The sequence below is a fragment of the Heliconius melpomene genome, chromosome 1, assembly GCF_056956725.1.
Source record: "Heliconius melpomene rosina isolate 202511_hmr_F chromosome 1, ASM5695672v1, whole genome shotgun sequence".
Classification (NCBI taxonomy): Eukaryota; Metazoa; Arthropoda; class Insecta; order Lepidoptera; family Nymphalidae; genus Heliconius; species Heliconius melpomene.
Window position 1 is genome coordinate 1,700,884 of NC_140389.1, and position 26,013 is coordinate 1,726,896.

General features: G+C 30.7%; 1 protein-coding gene across 4 annotated transcripts in view; it reads right to left on the bottom strand.

The window, feature by feature from the left end:
• LOC146540897 (serine/threonine-protein kinase MARK2) overlaps positions 1-19,236 on the bottom strand; it is a 120,688-nt gene extending 101,452 nt beyond the window's left edge. For 2 of the 4 annotated variants that reach the window (XM_085190107.1, XM_085190115.1), the window contains exon 1: positions 19,066-19,236. The gene's annotated coding sequence lies outside the window, so the exon portion shown is untranslated. Of the gene's footprint in view, positions 1-19,061 lie in introns of all 4 variants that reach the window. The other 2 variants (XM_085190080.1, XM_085190098.1) reach the window with 1 other exon arrangement.
• Between the last annotated feature and the right edge of the window lie 6,777 nt (positions 19,237-26,013).

The window sequence follows — 26,013 nt, forward strand, 5'->3', positions numbered from 1 at the left end:
TTGTATGCTGTTAACGTGTAACGTGTAATGTTACATTTTAGCCAAAAACAAACGTTTTATTACAAACAAAATGGAAATTATTGCACAATTCGTTTATCAGAGTTTAGAGATACTTCTACGCACATTTTAGAGTAGGTAATTTCTTATTGATGTAATTATACAACTTCACTACTTATACAATTAGGTTTTGCTTTACCAGTAAATATAAGTGGTAATATAAGATATTATTTAGTGTATAAATTATTCATCATTTATCATTTACTACATACATAACCTAACATAAAAAAAACCTGTTTTAAAACTAAACAAGATAAACAAACATAAGCTCCATCATATATATTATATACGTATCTACTTGTACATACGTTCATAGTAGTTTTACTACATCGTTTAAAAGCAAAACCGCACAACTGCTACATGTTAAACAAAACACATTAATACCGAGCCCGGCGTTTGTTTCTCGCAATCACTCTTGCGGTAAGTAGTTGCTCCGTGATATATTGACGACGGCTATGAGACACATAAAAACATCTTGTAATACGACTTATACGTCTATACTTAAAATATAATTATAACGGATCGGTGTCTATATGAAGGATATGAACAAAAAATGTTATTGATGTCATTTAATAACGCAATAGAAAAAGTGATTTTTAAAAATATTGTCTGTTTGTCTGAGCTATTCTGAGAAATGGCTTAATCGATGTAATTGCAATTTTCACCATTGTATTTTAGGCTTCCCATGACATAGTGTTTATTTTATTTTAATCGGTTTATAAATTCTTGTTATTCGACAGAACTGTTATAAATAATTCAGTCACAATTAAAATGAATTGGCTGAACATTCACTTTTCAATATAAGTACCGATATTATTTTTAAAATGGTATTATTGAGAAGGATTGCAAATTAATAAATTAATAATTATGTACTTCAAGCAGGCGAAGCCGCGAACGGGTCGCTAATGTAGAATATAATATAAGGTATGTACTTAATTATTTTATTATGAAATACGATTATATGTTTATTCAAGTGTGTCGCTTCACTCGTGTGTAAAGTCCAAATTAGGAGTTAAAATCTATAAGTGTAACAAATTTAGTGTGTTCTGAATAAAGGTACCAAAACATTATAAAGACTACTTATTATACTACCGCGGTCAAGAGACAAGGCTGAATTTTCTTACATTACGCATCTCCTACATATATAGTAGTATTCTACGTTAGACAGCATAACTTAACACCGCAGTTCGTCAAATTCAACAGAGGAAATAGAAATATTATAAGTAAACGCGATGTAAACCAACTACCGCAGCCGCTCACAATCAGACACGTACCAATTGCTCCACGGTCGCGTCGTCATTTAAAATACATTATTTAAAACTTTTTTTTTGGTATTTACGGTCGATTTAAGTCTTTCCGCTAAACCTTGGGTAAGTACGGTTCTTTGGTACCTGGTACTAAAGATTGATTCGATAAGATTTCCAATTACAATTGGTATTGACATTCTTTTTTTTTCTCCATCTGGTTCATATTGCAGTTTGAATTAATAGTTTTTGTCAGTGTTTTTTTTTATTTTTAAATACAAAAATAAGGGTAAAAAGTTAAAGTAAGCACCAGGGAAATCCCTTTCATCATTAATTAAAAATATATATTCCAAGATTTGAGATTAACTGTGGTTAATTTTAATATAATTATATAAAAAAATTTAAACTAACATTACAATACAGAATTATCCATCCCAAAAAATCCCATTCATCTTATCCAAGACCAATGACAATGCTAAATAAGCCATGACGTAACAACAATCATATGAGGGATTATTGCATAAAATTATGTCCACAAGTTGAGCGTGTCTGGGACGCTATCGTGATTTACAATGTAAAACATTCGCTTATTTATGATAATACAGTATACCTACAGCATAATTAAAACACACATAATTAAAATATTTTCATAAAAAATATTTAAATTTAATAAATTACTCAATAATTAATATTTAAAAAAAATAAACAATGTAATTTAATTAATTATATAACAATGTAATTAATTGGTAAAAGTACATCATCGAATCGTTTAAATATTTCGAAAGGAAATATATTCAATATAATAAATATTTTCTACAAAAATATTAAAAGCTTAAATTAAATTATTCAAAACTCCACAAGTAAAAAAATGTAAGCAAAATCGATATTCCAAACTAAATACATCGGTTAAGTCGGAATAAATCTCAAGGGCCTCATTGTTAGACATAGCGAGTTACACAACATCCTTTGAGAATCGATATTCTAGTATTCCAGTTATTCGTGCTAAGGACGCGCTTTGACGGTGATTGGGTACTACACAAACAGTTGTCGTTTTAGTGCTTATATCATTTTAAATGAGTCTAAAAATGTAGAGAAAAAGTCGAAGTTGCACTTCAACTAACAAGATGTGATTTTCGTAAAATTGTGAATACCCTAAGAGTTCGTCTAGAAATTTTAATAAAAAATTGTTACTGAACGAATACAATTACCTAAAAAGGATTTACCCAATTTAGACGCAAACATTTTTAAGTTCGTTGCATTAAATAAAATTTGTCCTATACATTTATCATGTCACATACGCTCAAGTTTTGTATAACAAATTCACTTAGAAGTTATGAGTAACTTCTAAATGATTACTTTGTAATTCACAAAAAAGGTAGAAAAAAAACTAAAACTAAAGACAGGTACAAGTAAAATTTGGTCACAAACAGTAAAAAGCTCTTATTATATAACTTCGATAGTTTTCCTTTTGCAAAGTTAATGTGTAATCGACAAGATACACAAGTCGTGTACAAGAATATAGGACAGGGAACGAGCGGGCCATTGTCATTTGGTTACTATTGTGTCGGTATAAATAGTCTGACGGGACGATATTTTATATATAGACAGGTGAGTAGAACTAACTACAAAAAATAATTTTCTATTGAAATACTCCTATCAAATCTTATTATGTTATCGGGTTCCTGTTTAATTAGCCGAATTATAATATGATTCTATCGTCTTAATAAATTAAAGGTATTTACATTACCCAATTACATTAAATAATACCAATAAAATGTCATATACGAATAAATAAGTCACACCAAGAAAATTACATTTTCTATACGTCTTTCCATATTCTTATAAACAGTAACAAAACGGGCTCGCCTCGTATTTTCATATTTCCACGGTGACTTCTGGGAGTCTTTCCAAATATCATTGGCCAAGCCGCTGTTTCGGTTAAGAGCAATTTTGGCAATTATTATGTGAAAATAGTCCGTGGGGGACCATGGAGCGGATGTGTTGGTGTTGTTGCTAAATTTGAATTTATGCGTCCGGTCCGCGTCACGTGCTCCCGAGAGAATAGGTACAATCTTCATTATATCTTTATTAAGCATTGAAGTGTAAACTATTTTATAGTGTCATGAAATCGCATAAGACTATAGTAAAAGCAAAATGAATACTTATACAGGTGAACGAAGCCACATATAATTTATATGTACGTTCCTATGGTCTGAAACTTAAATGATATTTGAAACTTTTTTAAAGGTTTTAACAAATTACAATATATATTTGTGCTATTATATACGTTTGTACATATAGTAACTCAACAAAAAACTTTACAGATTTTGTCGGCTCAGCGTCTATACGGATAAATCCGGGCATGACCCAATTTCCGCCATTTTGACCAAAGCACTTTTATTAAAATAGTTTTATCCTTTTTTCGCGTAACTTTTAAAGCGCCTGACAATATAATTTCATGAAACAAAATTCATGCCATTATTATTACGTAGCATGTGCATTAAAACATTACGTTAATGCTCAAAAATTATATCTTGCAAAGGACAGTCGCGTAAAAATTTAAGTCGCATAATATTTCATTTCCTACATTTCACTTTACTATATTTAATAACAGTACTTCTTAATTTTAAAAAATAATTATATTAAATTTCATCATTATTGTCGAATACATAGCCAAGACTATATTACTATACTACATCTGTATATTTTAAGCTTCATAAATGCGAAAACTTCCATTTTCTAATTCTAATCAAACTTTGGTATCGATCTTATCGGGGAAACTCTAACCACTGAAGCAGTTGAGGGATCACGTAAACACGAATTCAATTTGCGTCAACGGCACCGAACCTTTCTTTGCCGACCTTCTCTAGATCTATACCTAGCAACGTTGTTTTGATAAAAGAATCGGAATTTCGTTAATGTTTCCTTAAGATTACGAATTATCTTATATTAGTCATATATTGTATAATATGTCATATTTTTCCCATTACAGAATTTTACGTAATATCGAAGCCAAAATAGAATAGAGTATCTAGTGTCTACTAGAACAATAAATTGTGTTTTTATCTACAAAAGAAGATATACCTAGTAATGAAAATATATATTTTAATAATGTTTTAATATTAGATGTTATATCATACCGTTCAAACATAAAGCATAACCTAGCAGGTGTAGTGAGGTATCCACATCTAACATTTAGAGCGGTAGCTGTAAATAAAGTCTTGGAGGTACGATTTGCTGGAGGTTTACGGTCGAGGGGAAATATTATTACATTCTGTCTTAAAATATAGCTTTGTAAATAGTAATAACTTTTGAATTGTTAAAACTCATAAATTCCTAGACGTAACAAAATGTACGTTATTTACAAATTGCTGAAAAAAAATATTGGTTATAATATTAAATTTTAAGTTAAAAAATGATATTTATGATTATTGAAATTATTTTATCAACCATATGAAATCAATATATTTTGGATATATATATTTTAAATTTATATATAATACCAATATGTAAAAGAATGCCACCTTATAAGCGTTGTTCCTTGAGGTAAATAATTGGGGGTACAGGAAGATTTATGAAGCTGCTTTTCCATGGAAAACACGATTAGTATCAAAAGGTTATTAGGAGCCACCTCACTTTAACGTCTGCATTTTTCTTTAATGTTATTTTACAAAATAATGGAGAGAGCTATTATCGAGCTTTTTAAAACTTATTTTCACTTTTTTTAACTATGAAAAATGTTACTAAAAGTCCTTTTCTCATAACTTTTCTAATAACTCTCCAATCAGATTACATACAAAATTATATAAAATAGATTAAATTGTTTCACACGTTAATTACAGGCCCTTGTTCCCAAAACAAAGATAGCAATATCAATTATGTTGAAAATCCCGAAGGCTCAGCGACAAAAACATTTTCCGAGGGAAAAATCCTCAAGTTTATGATGAAGAAATTTAATCTCAAAATGTAGATGTAAATATCAGAGGCCTCCAAAAATTGCGTTAAGACGTCGGCTATATTTCATAAAAGCTAAGGGCGGTAATATTCACATCGGAACGAACATTTGGAAAGGTAAAAAACTGTGGCAAATTATTTTTTATCTCCTATTTGTGTCACAAATATCTGAAAAAATTGTTTTCTTCATCTTGAAACATGAACCTACACCTTTAATCGGGTAACATTTTGTGTTGTACGTAGTAAGACTAATCATTTAAATATGTAAAATAAATAGTATCAAAATAGTATTATACATAAATATAAATAAAATAAATATAAATAAAATAAATATTATACAATTTCATACTAAAAAGTTAAATGTAAAAGTTAAAACACACTTTCAAAACAATTCTGATCAATGTATAAGGCCTTAGTCACATGAAAACTGAAAACAACGTATTCATTGGTAACTTATCGATATTTCCAGTCCACTTGAGTTGTTACTGAGATATCATAAACAGACGTCGTCGTTAAACAATACTATATAGTGACGTTTGAAGGTCGCTTAATGGAAAGGCTTTTATGGTATAGAAGTATCATCATACTAAGTAAAATGTATTAATTGTGAAAAGTGGAATAAAAAGGTAGCACTAAAAGGAATTTATACTTCAAAAAATTCTTAGCTATAATTATAAAAGGTACTCTTATCAATGGTTTATCTTCTTCTATATATATATATATATAAAAGGACTTGTCCTCACTGACTGAGGTAAGACGCACGCACAGCCGTAACCGCTAATGGTAGAAACGTGAAATTTGGACAGATGTTTACTTTCGTAATCTGGACATCCACTAAGAAGGGATTTTGAAAAATTTTAACCGTAAAGGGGTGAAATAGGTGTTGAAAATTTGTATGGAAAATTTTTTAAATCGGCACCGATTTTTATAAAATTTGGAATTTAGATTTTTAAAAGTATTTAATTGAACACGTGTTTCATCGTTTTCTAGAATTCTCTCCTTAAGAGTGCAAACAAGGGGTTGAAAGTTTGTATGGAAAAATCTTTAAATCGCCATCGATTTTTATAAAATTTGAAATTTAGACTCTTAAAAATATTTAATTGCACATATGTTTCATGTTTTCTAGAATTCACCCCCTAAGGATGCAAATAAGGGGTTGAAAGTTTATATGGAAAAATCATTAAATCGCCACCGATTTTTATAAAATTTGAAATTTAGACTCTTAAAAATATATCATTGAACACACGTTTCATGGTTTATTAGAATTCACTCCTAAATAAGCAAGCGAAGCTGCGCGCGTCCGCTAGTAAAATAATAAAATAATGAGGAGTGGTACAATTTATATCCATAAACATTCAGTTTTAATTAAATGTATTAAAATAAAGTAAACTTTTATTTTTCAATTTAACGTTTCATCCTACAAATAGCAGGGCAGATAGAAAACACTTTGTGTCAAAATACTCCGTTCCCCGCTTTCCTTTGAATGGTGTAACTCAACGCCGCGTTTTGTCTCGCGCGTGGAAACTGGCACCCAATCATTTTTCAAAATAGTCGGAAACGTTAGAGATGGATGTCGTAATTTAATCTCCTCTTGCCATTAACAAAAACTTTGTTCATTTTATACGGAAGCTTAATTCAGAATTCGACATCTGTTACGCATGAGTTAATATCTTAAACTACTTACTGGTCTCCTCAATTGTTTTATAACAAATAGAATAATTTAGCTATATAAATACTATTAATTATTTAACATTTTTAAATAAGGAGTAACTTCCGTATGGTGAATGTGTACCATTAAATTATAATTTTATGTTGTAAATATTTCTTCTATTTTCTTTTTTTCGACCATCGTCATATATAATCAATTCAAGAGAGGTATTATTTTCAAATTACGTACCTACTACTAGGAAAACCTCAATCATCATTTGACATTGTGCTACGTTTGATGAGTAATTCTTTAATACCACAGTTTACTATATAATTCTAAAAATAAAAAACTTTAAATAAAAGAATGAAAATGTAACTTTACATTTTAAAACAATGTGGGTTTTGTAAAAGCCTAACATATTTTATCTAGAGAAAAGCCACGACAAAGGCTCTACAAAAATCACAAACGCGTATTAAATTGCACGTGAAATAGCGTTGAACGTTGTGATGTTACATTTTTTTTCTCTAAAGTCATCTTACTTGACTAGGGTAGCTTTGTATTATGGTCAACGGAAAAAAAGAAAAAGACTTTGTTTAAAACATTACATGCGTACGTAAATATTTTTTTTCAGTTTCGTATAGTATTAATGTTCGCTAAGCGAAGGTTCAACAAATAATGTATTTAACAGCTACTAAAAATTAAAAATAAATCAGCTTTACGCTCTATCCCCGCACACAGCAGGGTAGGGAGAGGGAACCCAATGTGAAACCATTCCGTTCTCCACTTTCAACCAAGTTCTGAAGGCATTGCGTGTTGAGTGGCAGAACTCAACGCCGCCCTTTGCCTCTACACCAGAGCGAAGAAATGAAAATATAATATAAATATAAATTTAAATAAATATTTCACAAAACATAAAATAAATCAAAAATATCTAGCAAAGCAAATCAGAAAAGACGTCAATTCACTAACATTATATAGAATAATTACTGTCTACGAGTATATCTATACAGTATCCATAGTAAAACCCTTTAGTATTTAGAAGCGTTACACAGTAATTACAGGGGAATGAGTTTTGTAGAGTAACGCCCTTTTAATTTGAAGCCGACTGACTAGCTCTGAATATTTAAAACATTTCTCAGCTGATTGCGTTACGTCCAATTAGGATTACGAAAGGCAAGAAGAGAGATGCAAAGAAAATCTGACGCCCTTAGTTCTATAATAACGACTTTGCTTTTCACGTTTGTATTTACTCTTTTAACGAGTTTCGGCCTTAATTTTTAATTCATCAATCTTACGTTTCTATGGAGTATTTGCAGATATAATTTTCTAACGGGATATAATGGAAAATTTTATATTTTCTCATAACAAAATCATGTTAGATGTCAAAAATCACACGTCAAAATATTCCTCCAAAAAATATTAACTGGGGCGGGAATTAATGTGAAAATATAATAAATCTGTCTTAGCGTTGGGACTTGGTACAATAATTTTGTAAAAATGTTTTAAAGGCTTAACAGAAAATAATATATTAATTTCAATATTACAGAATATAATAAAAATTAAATTAAGAATTAAATAATTCTTTCAGTACCAAAAAATACCCATAAACCTATCTGTTAAACTCTTTACCAAGTACGTACGTACTCATATAGAAATATATTTCCAAAAACAAGCACTAAAGAATATTTAATAGATATAAAAGGATAATTAGCCAACCAAAAATAGCTAACATAAGAGCATATTCACACCCTCGTTTCCAACGTGGACAGGTTGACAATCTGACACAGCACATTGCGGTACCATTTTGCCATTAGTATGAGAAACAATGGAATTTCAGAACGACGCGTTGAGTATTAAGTTATTTATTGTTTAGAATTAATTTGTAAAATAGAAACGTTCACTTTGAGCAGGCAATGTGACTTGCAAAGGCTTTTAATTAATTGCCGTATTTAACATATTGTAGGCGATGGCTGTGGGTAAACTGTTTCTAAGGAGAGGTGACTTTATTTTAGAAATATATCTATATATATAAAATCGAAAGGTCACTCACTCATCACGAAATCTCAGAAACTACACGTGCTAGGAATCTCAAATTTTGCATAGGAGTTACTTATAGGACGTAGGTGCTCGCTAAGACGGGAATTTGCAATATTCGATTTGTAAGGGGTTGTTTTTGGGGTCGAAAGTTTGTATGAAACTTCGTTACTACAAATGCTAGGAGTCTCAAATTTTGCATAGACGTCACTAGGACGTAGTCATGGAGACAGAAATTAATAATAACATAGTTTACGCGGGTGAAACCGCGAGCGGGCCGCTAGTTATATATATAATCAACATTCGGGGCATTTAATGACTAAATTGTATTTGTTTAAGCTACTAGGAAAATTTAAGACTTTATTATAAAAAAATTGCAACGTTTCGTGTTTTGGTCTTAGCATTCGATAAAAAGACAAAATAAAAGTAAAGAACGTTTTAAGTTAAAAAAAAATCAATATCCACGAAAAATATTATACAATAAACAGTTATGTAAAGCCTATTACTAATCAAATTATAGAGAATCGAAAACCCAACGAACACGACAATTACTATTCCGAATGACGCAAGGTCTTCGGCAAACCTTACAAATGTTACAAACGGCACGCAATCATTGCTTGAAATTATTTATTGTATACAAACATTTAAAATAAATTGAATAACACTTAAATTTATCAAAAGTTGTGTATAACTTAAATAAGACCTTATAGAGTATATAAAAAATCGGATGTGGAGCAAGTTGGCAAGGCTGCTGCAATAACGAGTTAAGTAAAAACGTCCATTCATATATAGTCCAAATGGTATTAAATAAAAAAAACTGGTATAAATAACTTTAAAAAAATCACCTTGAGTAAATACGTGGTCAGGATTATTACTGAACCGTGTGTATGGGTAAGAAAAAAACATCACAAGGATAAAAACTGGTTTCCACAAATATTTCGACCTTGTGGAATCGCACTCGCAAAGATATTAATATGTGTGACGTTATATATTTTTATCACTGATTTAGTATTATAAATAGATTCATAAGTTTCTAAATAACAAGAACAATTCTATACATTTATATAACTTGATACTCCACATTCGACAAATACTATTCACAAATATTGAGTTATAACGTTTAAATTTTCAATCATGAAAACCCAAAACATTCTAATTCCAAATTACCTTTAAATAAGGCTTCATTTTATCTAAATTACATATAATTTTCAATAACTTCTAATAACGACCATTTACAATTACCATCAATAAAAATCGCGAACCCCAATAAATATAACACTCCATAAAATATTTATATTCATAAAATGTTTTGTTTTTCCGATCTAATTATAGCCACAGGCGGCATTTATTGACTCATACAAGTAAATTGGATAAAATAATATCATAACACTTTATTCCCTATTTTCGCCTTACTGAAGAAGCGCAAAAGTTGAAAAACATTAAATTTAAATCAGACATTTAAGTTGCTTATAACATTTATATCTAAAATATATTTGAGCAATCTCTCTGCTTTAAAGGAAGCAAGAACAGAGCGAAAACAAAAACTTCACCAAAAACACACTTCCATCTAAATTACAGCTCAGAATCCTACAATAGTTTAAAACTGCAGTATACTTCACTTCAGTCCATTCATGGCGTTTGTCGTAACCCGGTAGCCCGAGGGCGGGGAAACTCATCGTCTTTTCCAAGACTTTACGCCGAGACTGACGGAAAGCAGGATATTTTACACAAAAGATTACCATCGCTATTCAACGTTAAAATGCAACCTTGCGACACCTTCATTTATTTGCCTTAAATTATTTTATTAAGCAACTATTTAAGGGCATTGAGATAAAACACAAACTTGATATTCTATTAGTATACATTTATAAATGTACTTATTTTGTGAAAATGGATGATGCTTTTTCCACTTTCACGAAAATACTACTGAATGGGTTATATTGCCTATTCTTCAGACACACGACACAATACACATAGAATAGCAACAATTCATGTAAATATTTTGTAAAATTTGACTATAATATAACAATAACTTTAAGCTGGCGAAGTCGCTATCGTGTAGCTAATTACAATTTATATGTAGCATATATCAGTATAATAATAGCATATTCATCGAAATTTACAAATCTCTATAAAGAAATCCGATAAGTTTCATAATAAGCACAATTTCCCAGTATATTTTAAACATTAGCAAATATTTTGTATACGAACGTGAAGTATGTTTGTTTGAACGTGTGTTTGAACAAAAACAAATTGAGATATTTACGAGCAGCACTAATGCTGAATGTTACTCATCTTTACCAATAATAATATAACGTTATTACCGACATAAAAAAAATGATTCATGTGAAATGGATTATTTTGGAGTAGCTTGAAAGTAACAACTATTGTGAAGTTCAAATCCGTATTTATACTTGTCATTTTATTTTTTTTCGCCTCGTTAGAAAAAAAATCGGAGCTAAGTGCTGGCACTCGTTAATCTAACATGTTAATGATATGAATATGATATCGTTAACATGTTAGATTAATGATATTATTAAATACTGCGTATCTTTATTCATTATTAAAAACTTTTACGTGCGTATTTTAGAAAACTATCTTGATTAATAGTTAAACTATAAATAGACTTTGATAGACACATTGATCGCCATCGCGTGTGTTCTATTAGATAATGTTCTAAGAAAGCAAATAAAAACGACTTATCGGAGACGATTGTGCTCAATTGTATAAAGACGAGTTCAACGGACGATAAATAATAGCATAAACGGATTTATGAAAGGATATACACACTATATAGAAAGATAAAAAAATTGTAATATAAGACCATTTTAAATACAACAAAGCAGAGAAAAAAAAATCCTACAGACATTTTTAATAAAAAATGTTCACATTTTTTCCGCTTCAACGTTACAAAAATCCAATATAGAATATCTCTAGTTTTTCAATATGCAGTATGAAACTCTGTATGAGAATGTAAATACGCTCTCAGTTAACGTACGCCGTAAAGTCTGTATCAACACGAGTATTTTCTACTCCACAGTCCATTGTTGTGCCATTTACCGATGTCGACTACGTGGCAAGTGTCCTTTTATCTAACGATGTGTGCAGGCATCAAAGGAGAAATATACGTTTATAATAAAAAATAAAATGTATGGAAAAATGCTTAATCTCGTATAAAGTATAGTAAGAAAGATACGATGTTTTAAGGCGTTTTAAATGATGTAGGCTAACATATTGATATTACTTTACTACTACTAACATTAGTAATAATTATTAATAGCTACCTATTAATAGACAATTGAAATAATACCTTCTCTTGCCCGCATATTCATAATGAGTGACATTGAATTCACTCATTAGAAATTAAATGTGTCTAAGTTGATGAACAAAGATATATGACAGATAATAAATTAAAACCAAAGATTCACAAATCAAAACAACACTATTTACAATCCATTAACTAAAAAAAACTACACACTATATAAATATAAAACGCACAGTAAGTAGTAAAGCCGAAAGTGACAAGTTATACCGCACTAAACGACACTAATTGAACACTGTCACCGACTTATTATGACGCACGTCTGATTCACACGGCCCACACTAAATCATGAATTGTGTACGATTTGACTAAGTACATTAGAGTATGGTATAACTTTTTTTTCAGGTTCGTACGTTAAGTTTATAGCAGGATAGGCAGAGAACCTAGTGTCATGACACTCCAGACACGCATAGCAGTCTTTGCGCCTCAGTTCGAGCGTACAGCATGCTGAGCTTTGTCTTGTTATATAACTTATAAGTAAAACATTCAAATACCTTGATTGATATGTAATTACAATAATGACACCTTAATATAATGAAATATATGCGATAGTTTTTGGTTTAAGTATATTTTGAAAAACGTTACTATTAAATATTTTATTTGGAATGCATATATAGTTTATTAAAATGTCCTGATGTCGTTTAATTTCCTTGGTTATCCAGATATACACAAAAGTAGTAGAAAAAAAAGTAGCCGATGAAAAAAAATGTTAACAAGATTAAATAAAAACACCAATACAAGAAAATATATTTCATAAATGTCATGTCTCCTTTGTAAATAGAAAACGAATATTGAACTTTAGATACCTTTCATGTTTAAAAGAACATCTTTGAATAGAAAACGAGACAAGCATGTAATTATCGTACTTGGATCTAGAAAATTTGTTAATACAAATTATTAGGCGATGTGTAATTTTTCGTAAATAAATTCGACCTTCATCTTGTGGCTAAGAAAAATACACATTTACCGAAAATAAATAGAAGATGTAACTCAGCGGGTACCTACAAAATTGGGAATAATTAATTAGTTGGCCCATGACGATGACAGGTAACAGTCAAAGTTTTCAAAATATTTGCTGCCATAGTAGCCGTTAATTTATGTTAACGACAATACAATCTACTTCCGTCTGTATATCCGGTATTCTCCACTCTCCACAGAAGTATTTAACGTTGGATGTTTATTTTTACTCAACTTACAACTTTGCCCACGTGGCCAAATGGAAATAAGCAAGAGCTATAGTTATGTATGGCATATGACACTTTCTAAGTGTAACGATGATGTGATGTGACCATAGTCTATAGCTTTCCTCGATAAATAGGCTATACAACAATAAAATACTTTATCAATTGGAACCAGTAGTTTCTGGGATTAGCCCGTTCAACCAAAACAAACTCTTCAGTTTTATAATATTACCATAGATGTCTTTACTGATATGACTTTATTTATTATTCAAACATTTCATATATAATTATATATACGTTATAATTGATACAAAGTATGAATTGTAACTTACTTGGCTTACAGTTCATGACAGATTTGACAGGTTTACAGAGTAAGCAAAGGTCAATATTTCACATGTAATCTTATCTTCATATTGAAAAGATACACATTATTTGATAACACTATAGAACACACTTAAAATTATAAACTTTACGAAATTCTGTTTAAATTAAATATTGGATAAAAATTAAGCGGGGCACCCTAATTTATATGCGATTGTTACAACTCAACAGAATTTGGTAAAATCCAAAACTTGTAAAAAAAATAGATATATTAAACAAAGTTTAAGTAGCCAGAGTGTAAGGACAGTGCCCTACACTCTCCAAGGAACCAACGTGCCATCTTTCAGGGTTCACGCTGCGGCACACAGTAACTACAGAGTTTGATATAATATATAGATTCTAGCTAAATATAAACATGATGTATCTATACGGTTAAAAATATAATCAAAAATATAAAATTTTTAAAAAAAACAAGCCCTAGATAAACAGAAACGTCCTCGACAGTGTCACATTTATTAACATACATTATAAGCCAGTTAATAATCTATCCAATCTGCCAGCCGAGATATATCGGACACATGCTGAATTAAATACTCGAGATGTCAATTAGAGTAATAAGTGGACGTGCGCTATGAAATGTTCCCCAATTTCACAAACAGCTAAAATAAAGCGAGCAATGCATTGCTTATTTTGATTCAATGTGAGTTATATATTACTTATCTCTTTATTTCATTTTACGTTACTTTAGTCTGTGTACAATTTTTATCTCAATTTAAAGAAGTTCATGCATCATCGTTTAAAAACGGTATAATTTCAAGAAACTCGGAATTGTGTTAAAGAAAACCAGTCATTCAGCTATAGAGACATTCACTGAGTGATAAATGTTGAAGTTTGAAATTATTATTACAAAGAGTGTCATTTTGAAGTGTGTAAGGATTAGTTTGGCATTTTATTCCATACCTTCTGGAATATAGTAAGTAACTTATATTTCTTTGATAACGATTAAATGCCACAGCCATCGATTCAATAAACACCTTTTTTTAATATTAAACAGGAATACCATCACATTTTTAGTCGTATCAATCAGTTTCGTAGGCTGTTGTGATGCAGCAACACTACACCGTGGAACAAAGTACATAAATATTGGGTTCCCTCTGCCTACCTGCTATACGCGGTAGCGCGAAGCTAAAAAAGTTAATTTATTTTGTTTTTACAGATTCACGACTTAATTTAATGCTACGTGATCAGCACTTCTTGCTACGATAAAATGACAATATCGTCACTAATTACGTCCCACAATCACATGCATACATACAAAAATAATACGCAATACACACCTCGAGTGTCACTTGAATCTCAATTGAGATGAGATAAATTTGTAATCTTATACGTGTTTACATCCAAGACGCTAGTACCTAGCTAGTACCTGAGGCACAGCCTTGAGAATGTATAAATAATTATAATTTTCCTATATTAATGTATATGCTGATTGTGTGATTACTTAAGTCGGTCAAGTGCACACAATATTACATTGAATATTTAATTTAATACATATGTATACAGGTACTATGTTAAAAACATCCAAGTTGTGTATGAAAAATTTAGGCAGTACAACCTAATACTGTCAATTGGGCATACTAATTACACAAGCGTTCACCATCTTTAGCGCAGGCAAGAATTCAAGTGCATCAAATGGCACTTTTACATATTCTAAAATCTCTCAAAATTGTTCCAAATATAAAGTATTTAATTAGGTTTTATTTTTGATTTTTTAAATGAACATCACTTTCCTAAACAATAAAAGTATCACAACCACCATATTGAATTGAGTATACAAAAGTAAGTTAATTATTTATTCATTTAACCATTAACTCTTAACGGTTGCTACTAACCTATTTCTCATACAAGACGAGCTGTTCTTGTAATTGGCACATATTTCATATCTTACAAAATATCACTTGCCCCGAGCAATCTCCCTATCTGGAACATCTCTTGTATACTTGCCCTGGAGAATATTCTGGGGCGCTTCAAATGGTGTACGCCTGTGGTTCCTTTTTACTCATAAAACGTCATTTATTTCTAAACTTGTTCAATTTTACGACTTTACTGTCTTTAAAGTATTTTATTATTTTTCTTTGCCAATTTTATTTTTAAAGGCGCTTTTTGATACATCAAAGCCTACGTGGTAAAGTTTTGGTATTCAATAAGGCGTTTGATGTGCTTATCGCTTGTCGTATAGAATGTATAATAAGGTCCAATGCCGATCATCCGCTTAAGGCGTCGCACCATACTCGATATATTTATGATGGTCTACGTAGGTTGACTGCACAAGACGATATTGTTTCAATTATCTATAACTATACGCTACTCGTTGGTCTCATCTAAATATTATATAAATAAATTGTACCAGGGAGTTAATTTTCTTCATAAATCCATTATATTCACTAACCGAATAGCCTTACTAAATATAAATATGTGCTAAATAAAAGTGGTAAAACAGATTAAGCCCTAGTAGTGTTAATGTGCAAATACATTAACACTATTAAAAACAACATTATTAAAAAAAACGAGTACCTATAAAATAAGGTTATATAAAAAAACAACTAGAAAACTGTTAAGTATAATTTTGTGGTAGACGCAACCGCATCTATTGCCTTGATTAAAAAGTGATATAGATTGAAAAAAATATATTGGTACTATTTTACATTTTTATTATCATAAGGCAATGAAACATTATGCTTCGGATTGCATCCTTATAACTAAACTTTTTGGGCATTTTGGAGTCTTGTCTGTCAGTGGATTTTCCATAGGTTCGAACACCCAACGGTCATATCCAATCAGGCTCATCCTATTTACGCAAGAAAAGTACTCTACTGAACTAAACTTAATGTTAGAATAAAAATTGAAGTTTCTCCCTTTTCGATAAATAATATTTTTACGTCGACCCTTTGACCAAAATCAATTCAATTGGATAAATGTTACGAAAAAGGGAAATTCTAACCTAAAGAAAACTTGCTGGTAAACGAATGTGAGCAGTAGGGTTTAAAATGCTGTTTTTAAACCCTATTGGTCGCATTCGTTTCTACTTCATTTATAATGCAATCAATGCATGAACACGACATATCTACTTTTAAAACGTTTTCCATGTATCACTGTGAAGGGTTATTTTCGTGACCACAAAAGCTCATTTTTTTCTAGCCACTAGGAAAATGCTAAGATCTCAACTTTCAAAAGCCTAAGCCTTGACCCAAATCACATTTTTATATTCTAGGTCATTACACAGTATACACTTTTTAATAAAGCAGATTTCAAGAAATGCGACATTTTCATCATAAAAAATATGGAGCCAAATCCATATTGACATAAACTTACACATACCTATACGTCTTTAATCTTAACTCACAAATAGAGAGGAAAAAGAAGAAAGAGTTTATTACATAAAAACAAATATATAATTAAATCGAAATTTTCAATAGTCATTTCAAAGAAACCTTATTTAATTACTGCTAATAAATAAATTAATTGATTTATATTATTAGAATAAATTTTATACTTCTGATAATATAGTATGTAGCGAGTGTTATATTAGATTTGTTTGAAGTGAACAAATAGCAAATTTTCAATTATTAACATCAAGTAACACGTTTTAATTAACTTTGGAGGAAAAAATATGGCCATATAATATAAATTGTAATTGTAAATAATATTCTTGTATTTACAAGTAATCATTCTAAACTCGCTATAATAACAAAATGTGACGTTAAAATCCGCCACTTCACATCAACATTGTCATATATGGAAAATTGAGCTTAATTGGGGAACGGAGTGTCTTAACACTAGGAGTCTTTTGCCAACCAAATATGAAAAAATAATACAGGTGATCACTTCCATAACGTTTATGATTGGCTTAGAGTTCATATTAATTTTAATCAATCAAAACATTTTAACATGCTAAACCATAATATCCAACTTATTTTTAAATGATTATATTAGGTAGGTATATGTATATTTATTACATAGTTACGCAATTGAAAAGGTGTTTGGTAAGTTGCAGACCCAAAATAAAGGAGAAAGCAAAAAATATTTTAACTTTTAGAAACAATAAAAATGCGACAGAACTATTTTCGTTGCACCTAAATATTGTGATTGTAGCTCTCGGATAAAGGTTATTATTTTTGTTGACGCTTCATTCATGCATTGTAGTCGAAATTCATTCCATCGATTCGAAATCGAATCGACGACCTCCGAGTTTACTATCAAACCTTAATCTGAGCCAGACGGCCTCTTCATCATAGCTATTAATCTGGATAAACCTTTAGTTTATGTTAAAGAATAATTCATTTTCTAAAAAAAAGGTCGTTTAAAATATGAGCAGTTGATACGCAGATTAAATAAGTGATAAGAAAATGTCGGGACCACAATAAATTAAGCAATCGTATACTTTAATCGAGTAAACAACATGAGAATTTTGTTCGTTGTTTTGATCTGATATATAATTTATTTTCTATAGATTGATAATTATAATAAAAGTAAGCTTTGTCTTTTAAACAGATGGGAACGATGATAAATTTCTTAGTTAGGACTAACTTTATATTGTCATTCATATTGTTTTACAAGATTAAAATATAAATACTAACTATAAATAATAAATCTTTTACAATATCTCACGACTGGCATCCGTGTTTCAAGAAATATAATCTTTGTGGACTTCATATAAAGAAATAAGTAAGCACTGCAGGAAATCGTATTCTCAACTTTATTTTCATTCAGCTTTTTACTTTCAAAGTATTCAACATAAATTATTGTAGCTTATAAATGAAATACAGCGATGTAATAACTAACTTGACAGAGCAGCGAGTTGAAACTTTTTTAATACAAAGTTATGAAATTGAAAATTTACATATGACCTATTAATTTTTCTTTCATAATCTATAAATAGCTAAGATTTTGTATGACATAGAAATTAACAGTTTGTTTATATAATATACAAAACCAAGAGTGATAGCAACCGTCGGTTTTTACAACCACTTTCTTTCTGCCATCGTAATCATCACAAAATATCCATACGCAAAATGTTATCCATGTTCATAATCATTAAATTAAATGAATTATTTGCCAATGATTTCATTATAGCAGATTCCCACGCAAACCAAAAAACTTATAAATATCTGATTTGTGAATGGAGTAATTTGAACTAAAGCCTATTCTTTAATATTTAAACTATAATATTATACTTGTTCACATATTTTTTATCTGCAAACAAACCAGTCCCACTACGTAAAAACAAAACAATGCCATACCAACCACTTGAGCACTGATAACAATTCGTAAAGCCGACAAGTAGCCCCAAAACCCTCGAGTCCAATCTTTAACAAGACTGTCAGAGAGCACAACACTATTATCACTATGAAGCACGTGTTGTTGTGTTTATACGGGACGCGTGCATCACACCCAAGCCTCGTTCGCGTACTGGCGGCGCGGCGCGCGGTCGGCACTCGCACCGAATTCTGAATGCCACGCCCAACAATGTTTTGATTCCTTTACGCGTGGTTGGAATTGCCGAAATTTCTTACTGTGATTGGATTTGCAATTCGCAAAGTACCTAGTTAATTGGTTTAATGTTAATAGCGTTTAGCCGAATTACAGTTACGACCTGTACTAATAATTATGTGATACAAGTCTTATTCGATTATGAATGTATATTATACGTATTGAATATTCTTTGGTAGACAAAGCGGTGCATTGAGTTCCGCCACTCATCACGCAATATCTCAAAATTAAGCGGAAAGTAAGGAAAGGAGTTTTTTAGCACTCAATCTCCTCTGCCTAAACTGAAAGGTTAAAAAGACCGAAGCTGCATTCTATTTAAAACATCCTCGCCCCTTTCAAAAATAAGCCAGGTAGCTAATCAGAGTAGATTCCACGTAAACTAATAGATACCAAACAAACCAGCGAATGCAATGTAAACAAACGCGAGATTAAATCTTTAGATTTCGTTCGGATGTTCGCCGTGTGTAGTTCACTTTGTGGGAACTAAATTTATACGTACAATATACTAAGTAGAATCCGGTTTTTCAATGTATTAATAGATTACATTGACGTTTATTCTTTAAAGGAATTTTCACGTCTTTTTAACAACAAAAATTAATGACAAATAATTATTGTTTATCATTTCCTGATCGGAAACCACATTTAGAAAACTTAAGTAGTATTTATTTTTAATAAAATTATTAAATAGAATAGAAATTGATCCCAGAATCATTACAAATATCAATTACACCAAATCATTAAATGATATAATTTACTAATGATACACAGTGACTTTAGTGTCGTCACACCATCATTTTTTACCACGTATAAAGTACATATAAACGTGTTTCTCAACTCCAAACGTACCTGTGAATGCGATGGAATGCAATGACTTGGGTAATTGGTGCACCTGCATCCATCTTGCATCTCTATGTACATAGTTAATAAATTAGTATACAACGAGTGCATTATATAACTACATGCGGAAAACGATAATTCCCTTTTAAGTAATATAGATCCTACTATTCTACTCAGTATTATTTTGTGATGACTTCATGATGGTCATAGAATTATTACTGCTATTATATTGTTTCCTTAGTTTACAACCAACATAAACGACAAATCGTGGGAAAATCTTCTCAATGCAAGTGAAACATACAAATGAACTAAATTGCAACAACTAATAAGTACCGACCACTTAAAAAAAAGAAACTTAACAAGAAGTTAATAATCATAGCCTCATTATGCAGAATTACCAAATCCATTGCCAGTGTGAAGACCATTGAAAAAAGGTACAAAACATTCCTTTGAGCAATAAACAGCACCGTACCAACTTCTCTTTTTCCGTCTACGGGCAAAAGGATAAAAAAGTGGAAAAACTCTCATAAATAATGTTAGCGGACTCACTCCGCAGTAGGACCATGCATTATCCTGCAGTACAATTGAAAATTTTTCTTGCTGGCGTTGGCGTTTCAATTGCTTTGTAATAAATGCCTTTTCGTAGTTGGTATAGGTTGAGGTAAAGTGGTTATATTATATTCATTGAACTTTTTAAAATATTAGTCTTTGAAATAGTTCGAAAAGCCAATAGCTTTTAACGTTTTTTATCCTTTATATATATAAGTATGTAAAATATTATATGCATATTTAAGCCGCTTATTAATAGTAACCAACTAAAATAGGCTAACACCAATCGCTTTTCTCTACAAATTTATTAAAGTAATACTTAACCAAAATACACATAACACAGTAGGCAGAGGGAACCTAGAATTAAGGCACTCCGTTATCCATATTATGCCTAATTCACGAAAAATGTCCCCTCTGACATAGTGTGTTCAGTAGTGAAACTTAACGCCGCAGTCTTGTTACTTAGAGTGAGTAAATGAAAATATTTCATTCCCCAGTAAGACGGTGTGACTTGAATTCAATCCCCTTGGATTAATTTGTTAATAATGTTTCATTATTTAAAATAAAATAAATGTGACTAAAACCCGTTCTACACAGACAAACAGACCCAGACAAATCCCCAGTAAAGCAATGACAATAAACCAGTTGCAATTTTAATTGACATCGGCGCGGGCTATTTTCGTTTCAACTATTTCGAATGGAGTGGATATTAAACAATGAAGGCAATTTCCACGGAAGGGCGAATGAATGATATATTATACATTACCATAGAGATTGCTTTACGCGGTTTGTTGCAAAGTCATTTTATCCCTTGAATATTAAACAGTTTGACACCTTACTTCCGGTGAGAAGAAATGTTTTATAATATATTTAAAAATTTTAAAGAAAAGGTGATCTACTGATAGTTAAGTTGTCAGTATTATTTAATACAATATACATAGTATTAAAGTCACAATTTAAAATACATAATTATAATGTAATATTCAATGTATAACATAATATAATGTAAGTATGATCTAATATTAATTGTAGTGTCGATTAATCCCTACATTCTCACACAACCCGAATCTCTCATACCTCAATAAGCACCTTCAAAGTTTTGATTATAATGAACGACCATTGTTCAGTAATAGATTTAGTTAATACGTAATATACCTATGTATCAGTATATAATACTAATTAGTAATATAAGTATTTATTTTGACAAATAGGTAGATTTTACTGAAAATTCAAATATTAAATTATAAATAATGCATAGTTCCCATCTATTAAAAGAAATATGTGTCCTTTATATAGGTTTACACTTCTTAAATAACAATAATATATGTACAAAAGGAAGTACATTTGTACAAAAAATACGTCTGTATTAGAAAGCCTAAATGGTTCTACCCATTACCTAAACTGTGATTAACCTAAATTGGTATATGGAACCGATACGAAATTAGTTACTAGCATAAGCCATATAAAAGTAGTTACAGGTGTACCTATTAATATTAATTCAATGATATTTAGTGTTAATTATTGAAAATTACAGGCATTTCATACAGAATATTTCAAGTATTATACAATTTTAATAAAAACAAATTATACCAATTTATTACGTCTGCGTAACATAAACGTATAAAATATACTCGTAGGAAAATATTACAATCAATTTACAATATCTCTTTTATATAATTTTATTGCTTACCTCACTATTTCTTTAATGCTATTTGAACTAAACCAATAACATTTTACTATGTCAATCAATCTAAATCGTAACAAACAGCTAACAGAGAAAATTTAATGTCACGACACTCTATTCTCCACTTTCGTCTAGTGGCGAAACTAAGCGGATGATCGATTGCGCGACTATACATTTCGCTTATAATGTCAAATATTATCTCTCTATTATTATATATATAAATAAATATAATAATAAATTCCATATTAGCATAACCAAATAACCGACATTCCAACATAAAATAACCAATATAGACTAACGTAACGGTGTACCTACTATAACAAAATTACATTCAAACGTTAATCGAAACAGCACAAAGGATGCAGACGATCGCTCGCGGCGTGAATCAAACTTTCAATTAGCGAACCCTCGCCAATAGTTCGGCCCGACGCCCGTTACGATTGGTGGGATACCCATGTTTTTTTTTTATTATGACCATTCACTGTAGGCTATGGACTTGCCCCACGAGTGGTGCAGTCAATAAATCCTATAGCACTATTGAGCATTTCCCGGATGTATACCTATCTATCTATATTTAATTTCCCCGGCCTAGGCAAGTGCCTCTAAAAAAGGATAAAGCCGAAAATTAAAGTGTCTTTAGGTTTGTGTGTAAAGGTAAAAAAACATAAGCGTATAATTTTAATTAAATTTATAGAAATTTAAAATGGCTGGGGCAGAAGGGTATGACTGTAACTGCGACGCAGTTGTGTGGTCGATTCTCACTCGAGGAAATAAAAGATTTAATATTTTTATTTCCTCACTCTAGTAACGAGGTAATATATGGCGTTAGGTTCCGCTACTCAAAACGCAATGCTTTCAGGATTCGGCGGATAGTGGGGAACGAATGTGTCATTACGGGAACGGGGGGTCTTAGCCCTAGGTACTCCAGGTTCGCTACGTAGGGGTGCAATAAATATAGAACCTTCCCGAAACCTAATAACCTAAGTAATAAAATAATTCTTTTGGTTATCGCACAAAAGAACCGAGGAATAATGTAGTTGACACATTCAGAGCTTCTCAAAGTTATAAATTCTTGTGAAAGTCTGTCATAATTACGAAATTACCTTTTGTCTTAATTCCAAGATCCCAACACAAAGAATCCGTTGAAGTTTAATTAAAGCGAACAGGTATGTATATTGTATATATATCATAAACCACCAGATGTATGAAATGGTTATTCGTGATTTAAATAAAGGTATATTTAGTATGAGGCAAAGTATTTTATATTACTTTTATTAAATTTAATACGATTATACATTTAAACCAGGATACATTATTTCGGACTTTTTATTAATTAAAAAAAAACTAATCACATAATAAAATAATAACTTTCCAAACTAATCTAAAATTTTTTGGAATTATCTATTTAATATATAGGAACACTTTAATTTTATTTCAGTACAATATTAATATTTTAAACGGTTCTTTAATTATAATTATAGCTAAAATATTTCACTAAACGCTATAATCATCCACTTAAAACTTGTTAGTACCATACTGAATATAAATTTGTGGTGTTTATTATTAGACTTAGATTAGGAGCATCAATTATATAAAATAAGCTAAAAAAATATACGTGAACCGTAACTCTGTTCCCTTGTCTCTTACACAGTATAAAAAGTACGATTACAAGCATACTTTCTGTAAGTCCATACTGTGACATCTATACATAATGTACCTTACAATCAACCCTTCAATGATATTTGAAGCTGCTCTCTCCACGTGCAACGCCCCCGCAACTACCTAGGGGAGCAAATATACAAGCTGCCCACTGACCACAATTCAGTGCATACATAATTGCAATCCCCTTTCACACTACTATTTATGTATCTGGTATTTTATTTGAAATACAAACATGTTACATTTTAAATAAATAGACAAATTTAATACATATATGGACCGTTTATTTTGAGAGTGGTGTAAGTCCATTTTCTTTTGTTTCGAGAAAATTAAAGGTTAGTATGTCGATGATTATGCAATTTCATTTACCGACCGATTTTAAGTTGTTCAAAACACGGGTTTTTTTTGACAAATTAAACACGGACTAGTTATATATAAAAAAATGACATTAAATTAAGCATGAATTACGTGATAGCTCATTTTTCTCAAAAATGGACTTACACCACTTTCAAAATAAACGGTCCATATATTATTTGTTTTACTTTATTTAATTCGCCATAATGGCATTTACAATTTACAAGTCATATAGATATTGAATGTAGCATAAATACGTTATCTATCTCGATATCAGAGGCGTTCAAGAATAGCGTCCATACATCCTCAATCGACGAGATGCGATCTAGTGAATAATTGGGGCTGTCCGGCGTTTGGCCTTGACAATCTTGCTTATAAACGAACATGAAGTGATAATATTTCTATATTATATAAATGAAAAAAACATAAGAAAAAAATAAATCTTTACATAGCAGGGTAGGCCGCCAGAGCGAAGAAATAATTAATAATTCATCACCCTAAGTGGGAATCTAACCCACAACCGCGTCGCGTCGCGTCTACAGGTCTTAATAATTATATAAAATTGAGTGTGACAATAACACTACAGAGACTAAAATAAATAATAGTTAACAGACATTATAACAAACAAAGGCGTATACAACCAAATATTATACGACAAAAACAATAATTTAAACGTTAGACAAACACAAAATTTTATTACAAAACCAAACTTTATAGCATAGACTAAAATTCGTACAAGTTTTAAGTATTTATTAAAATTCGTACCACAAGACAGTTCTGATATGAATTTGTCTGGCAAACAAACGACCGCGTCTGAACAAGTGCTAGACGTGATAAGACTGGATAACGTTTTAAGATGAATTCTCTTTAAAATTTCGGAGACGATAGTGGATAGATTTTTAATTCGTAATATATCTCGGGTCCTTTGTGTAGCTTAAATTTAAGATGACATGCTTTGACTGGATAGCAAAGTCATATACATATATTATATTATACATTTCTTTTACAGAGAAATGTCTTGGTAAATTAATTTCATTTAAATATATTTATTGTACGTAACAATATAATACTTTTATGAAATAAACAGAAATTAGTCAAAATAATTGTAATTTTGCAATTCGTTCTTACCCAAACATCGGGTCTAATTAGACACAAATTTTACTCACAGATGTATAGCGGGGAAATTTCCAAGCATCAGAGAGTAAATACGTTTATCTGAACGACAAATACGAGTCCACCATTGCTTACATACATATATGTACTTATATTTTGGTATCTTGATAAAAGATACGATATCATTAGGTATCCCACTCGGTTAGTTATATTCATACTTACTTTACGGCGTTAGTGTATGAAACTTTAAGATAATGATAATGTTTTCTTTTATATATTTTTAGGTTAACTATTGACAGCACTATCACTAAATATAGAAACAAACAAATTTCAATGACGCGCTCTTATCAATATCAAATCATCACAATAAAGACTCCACCTATATCCTTCCTAAGGAAAACCGGCGGTAGAAGAAAGTCATGGCTAAAGAATATCAAGGAATGGGCTGGAATTAAAAACTCCGTAGATTTGATTCATTTAGCTAGGGACAGGACTAAGTATCCGAA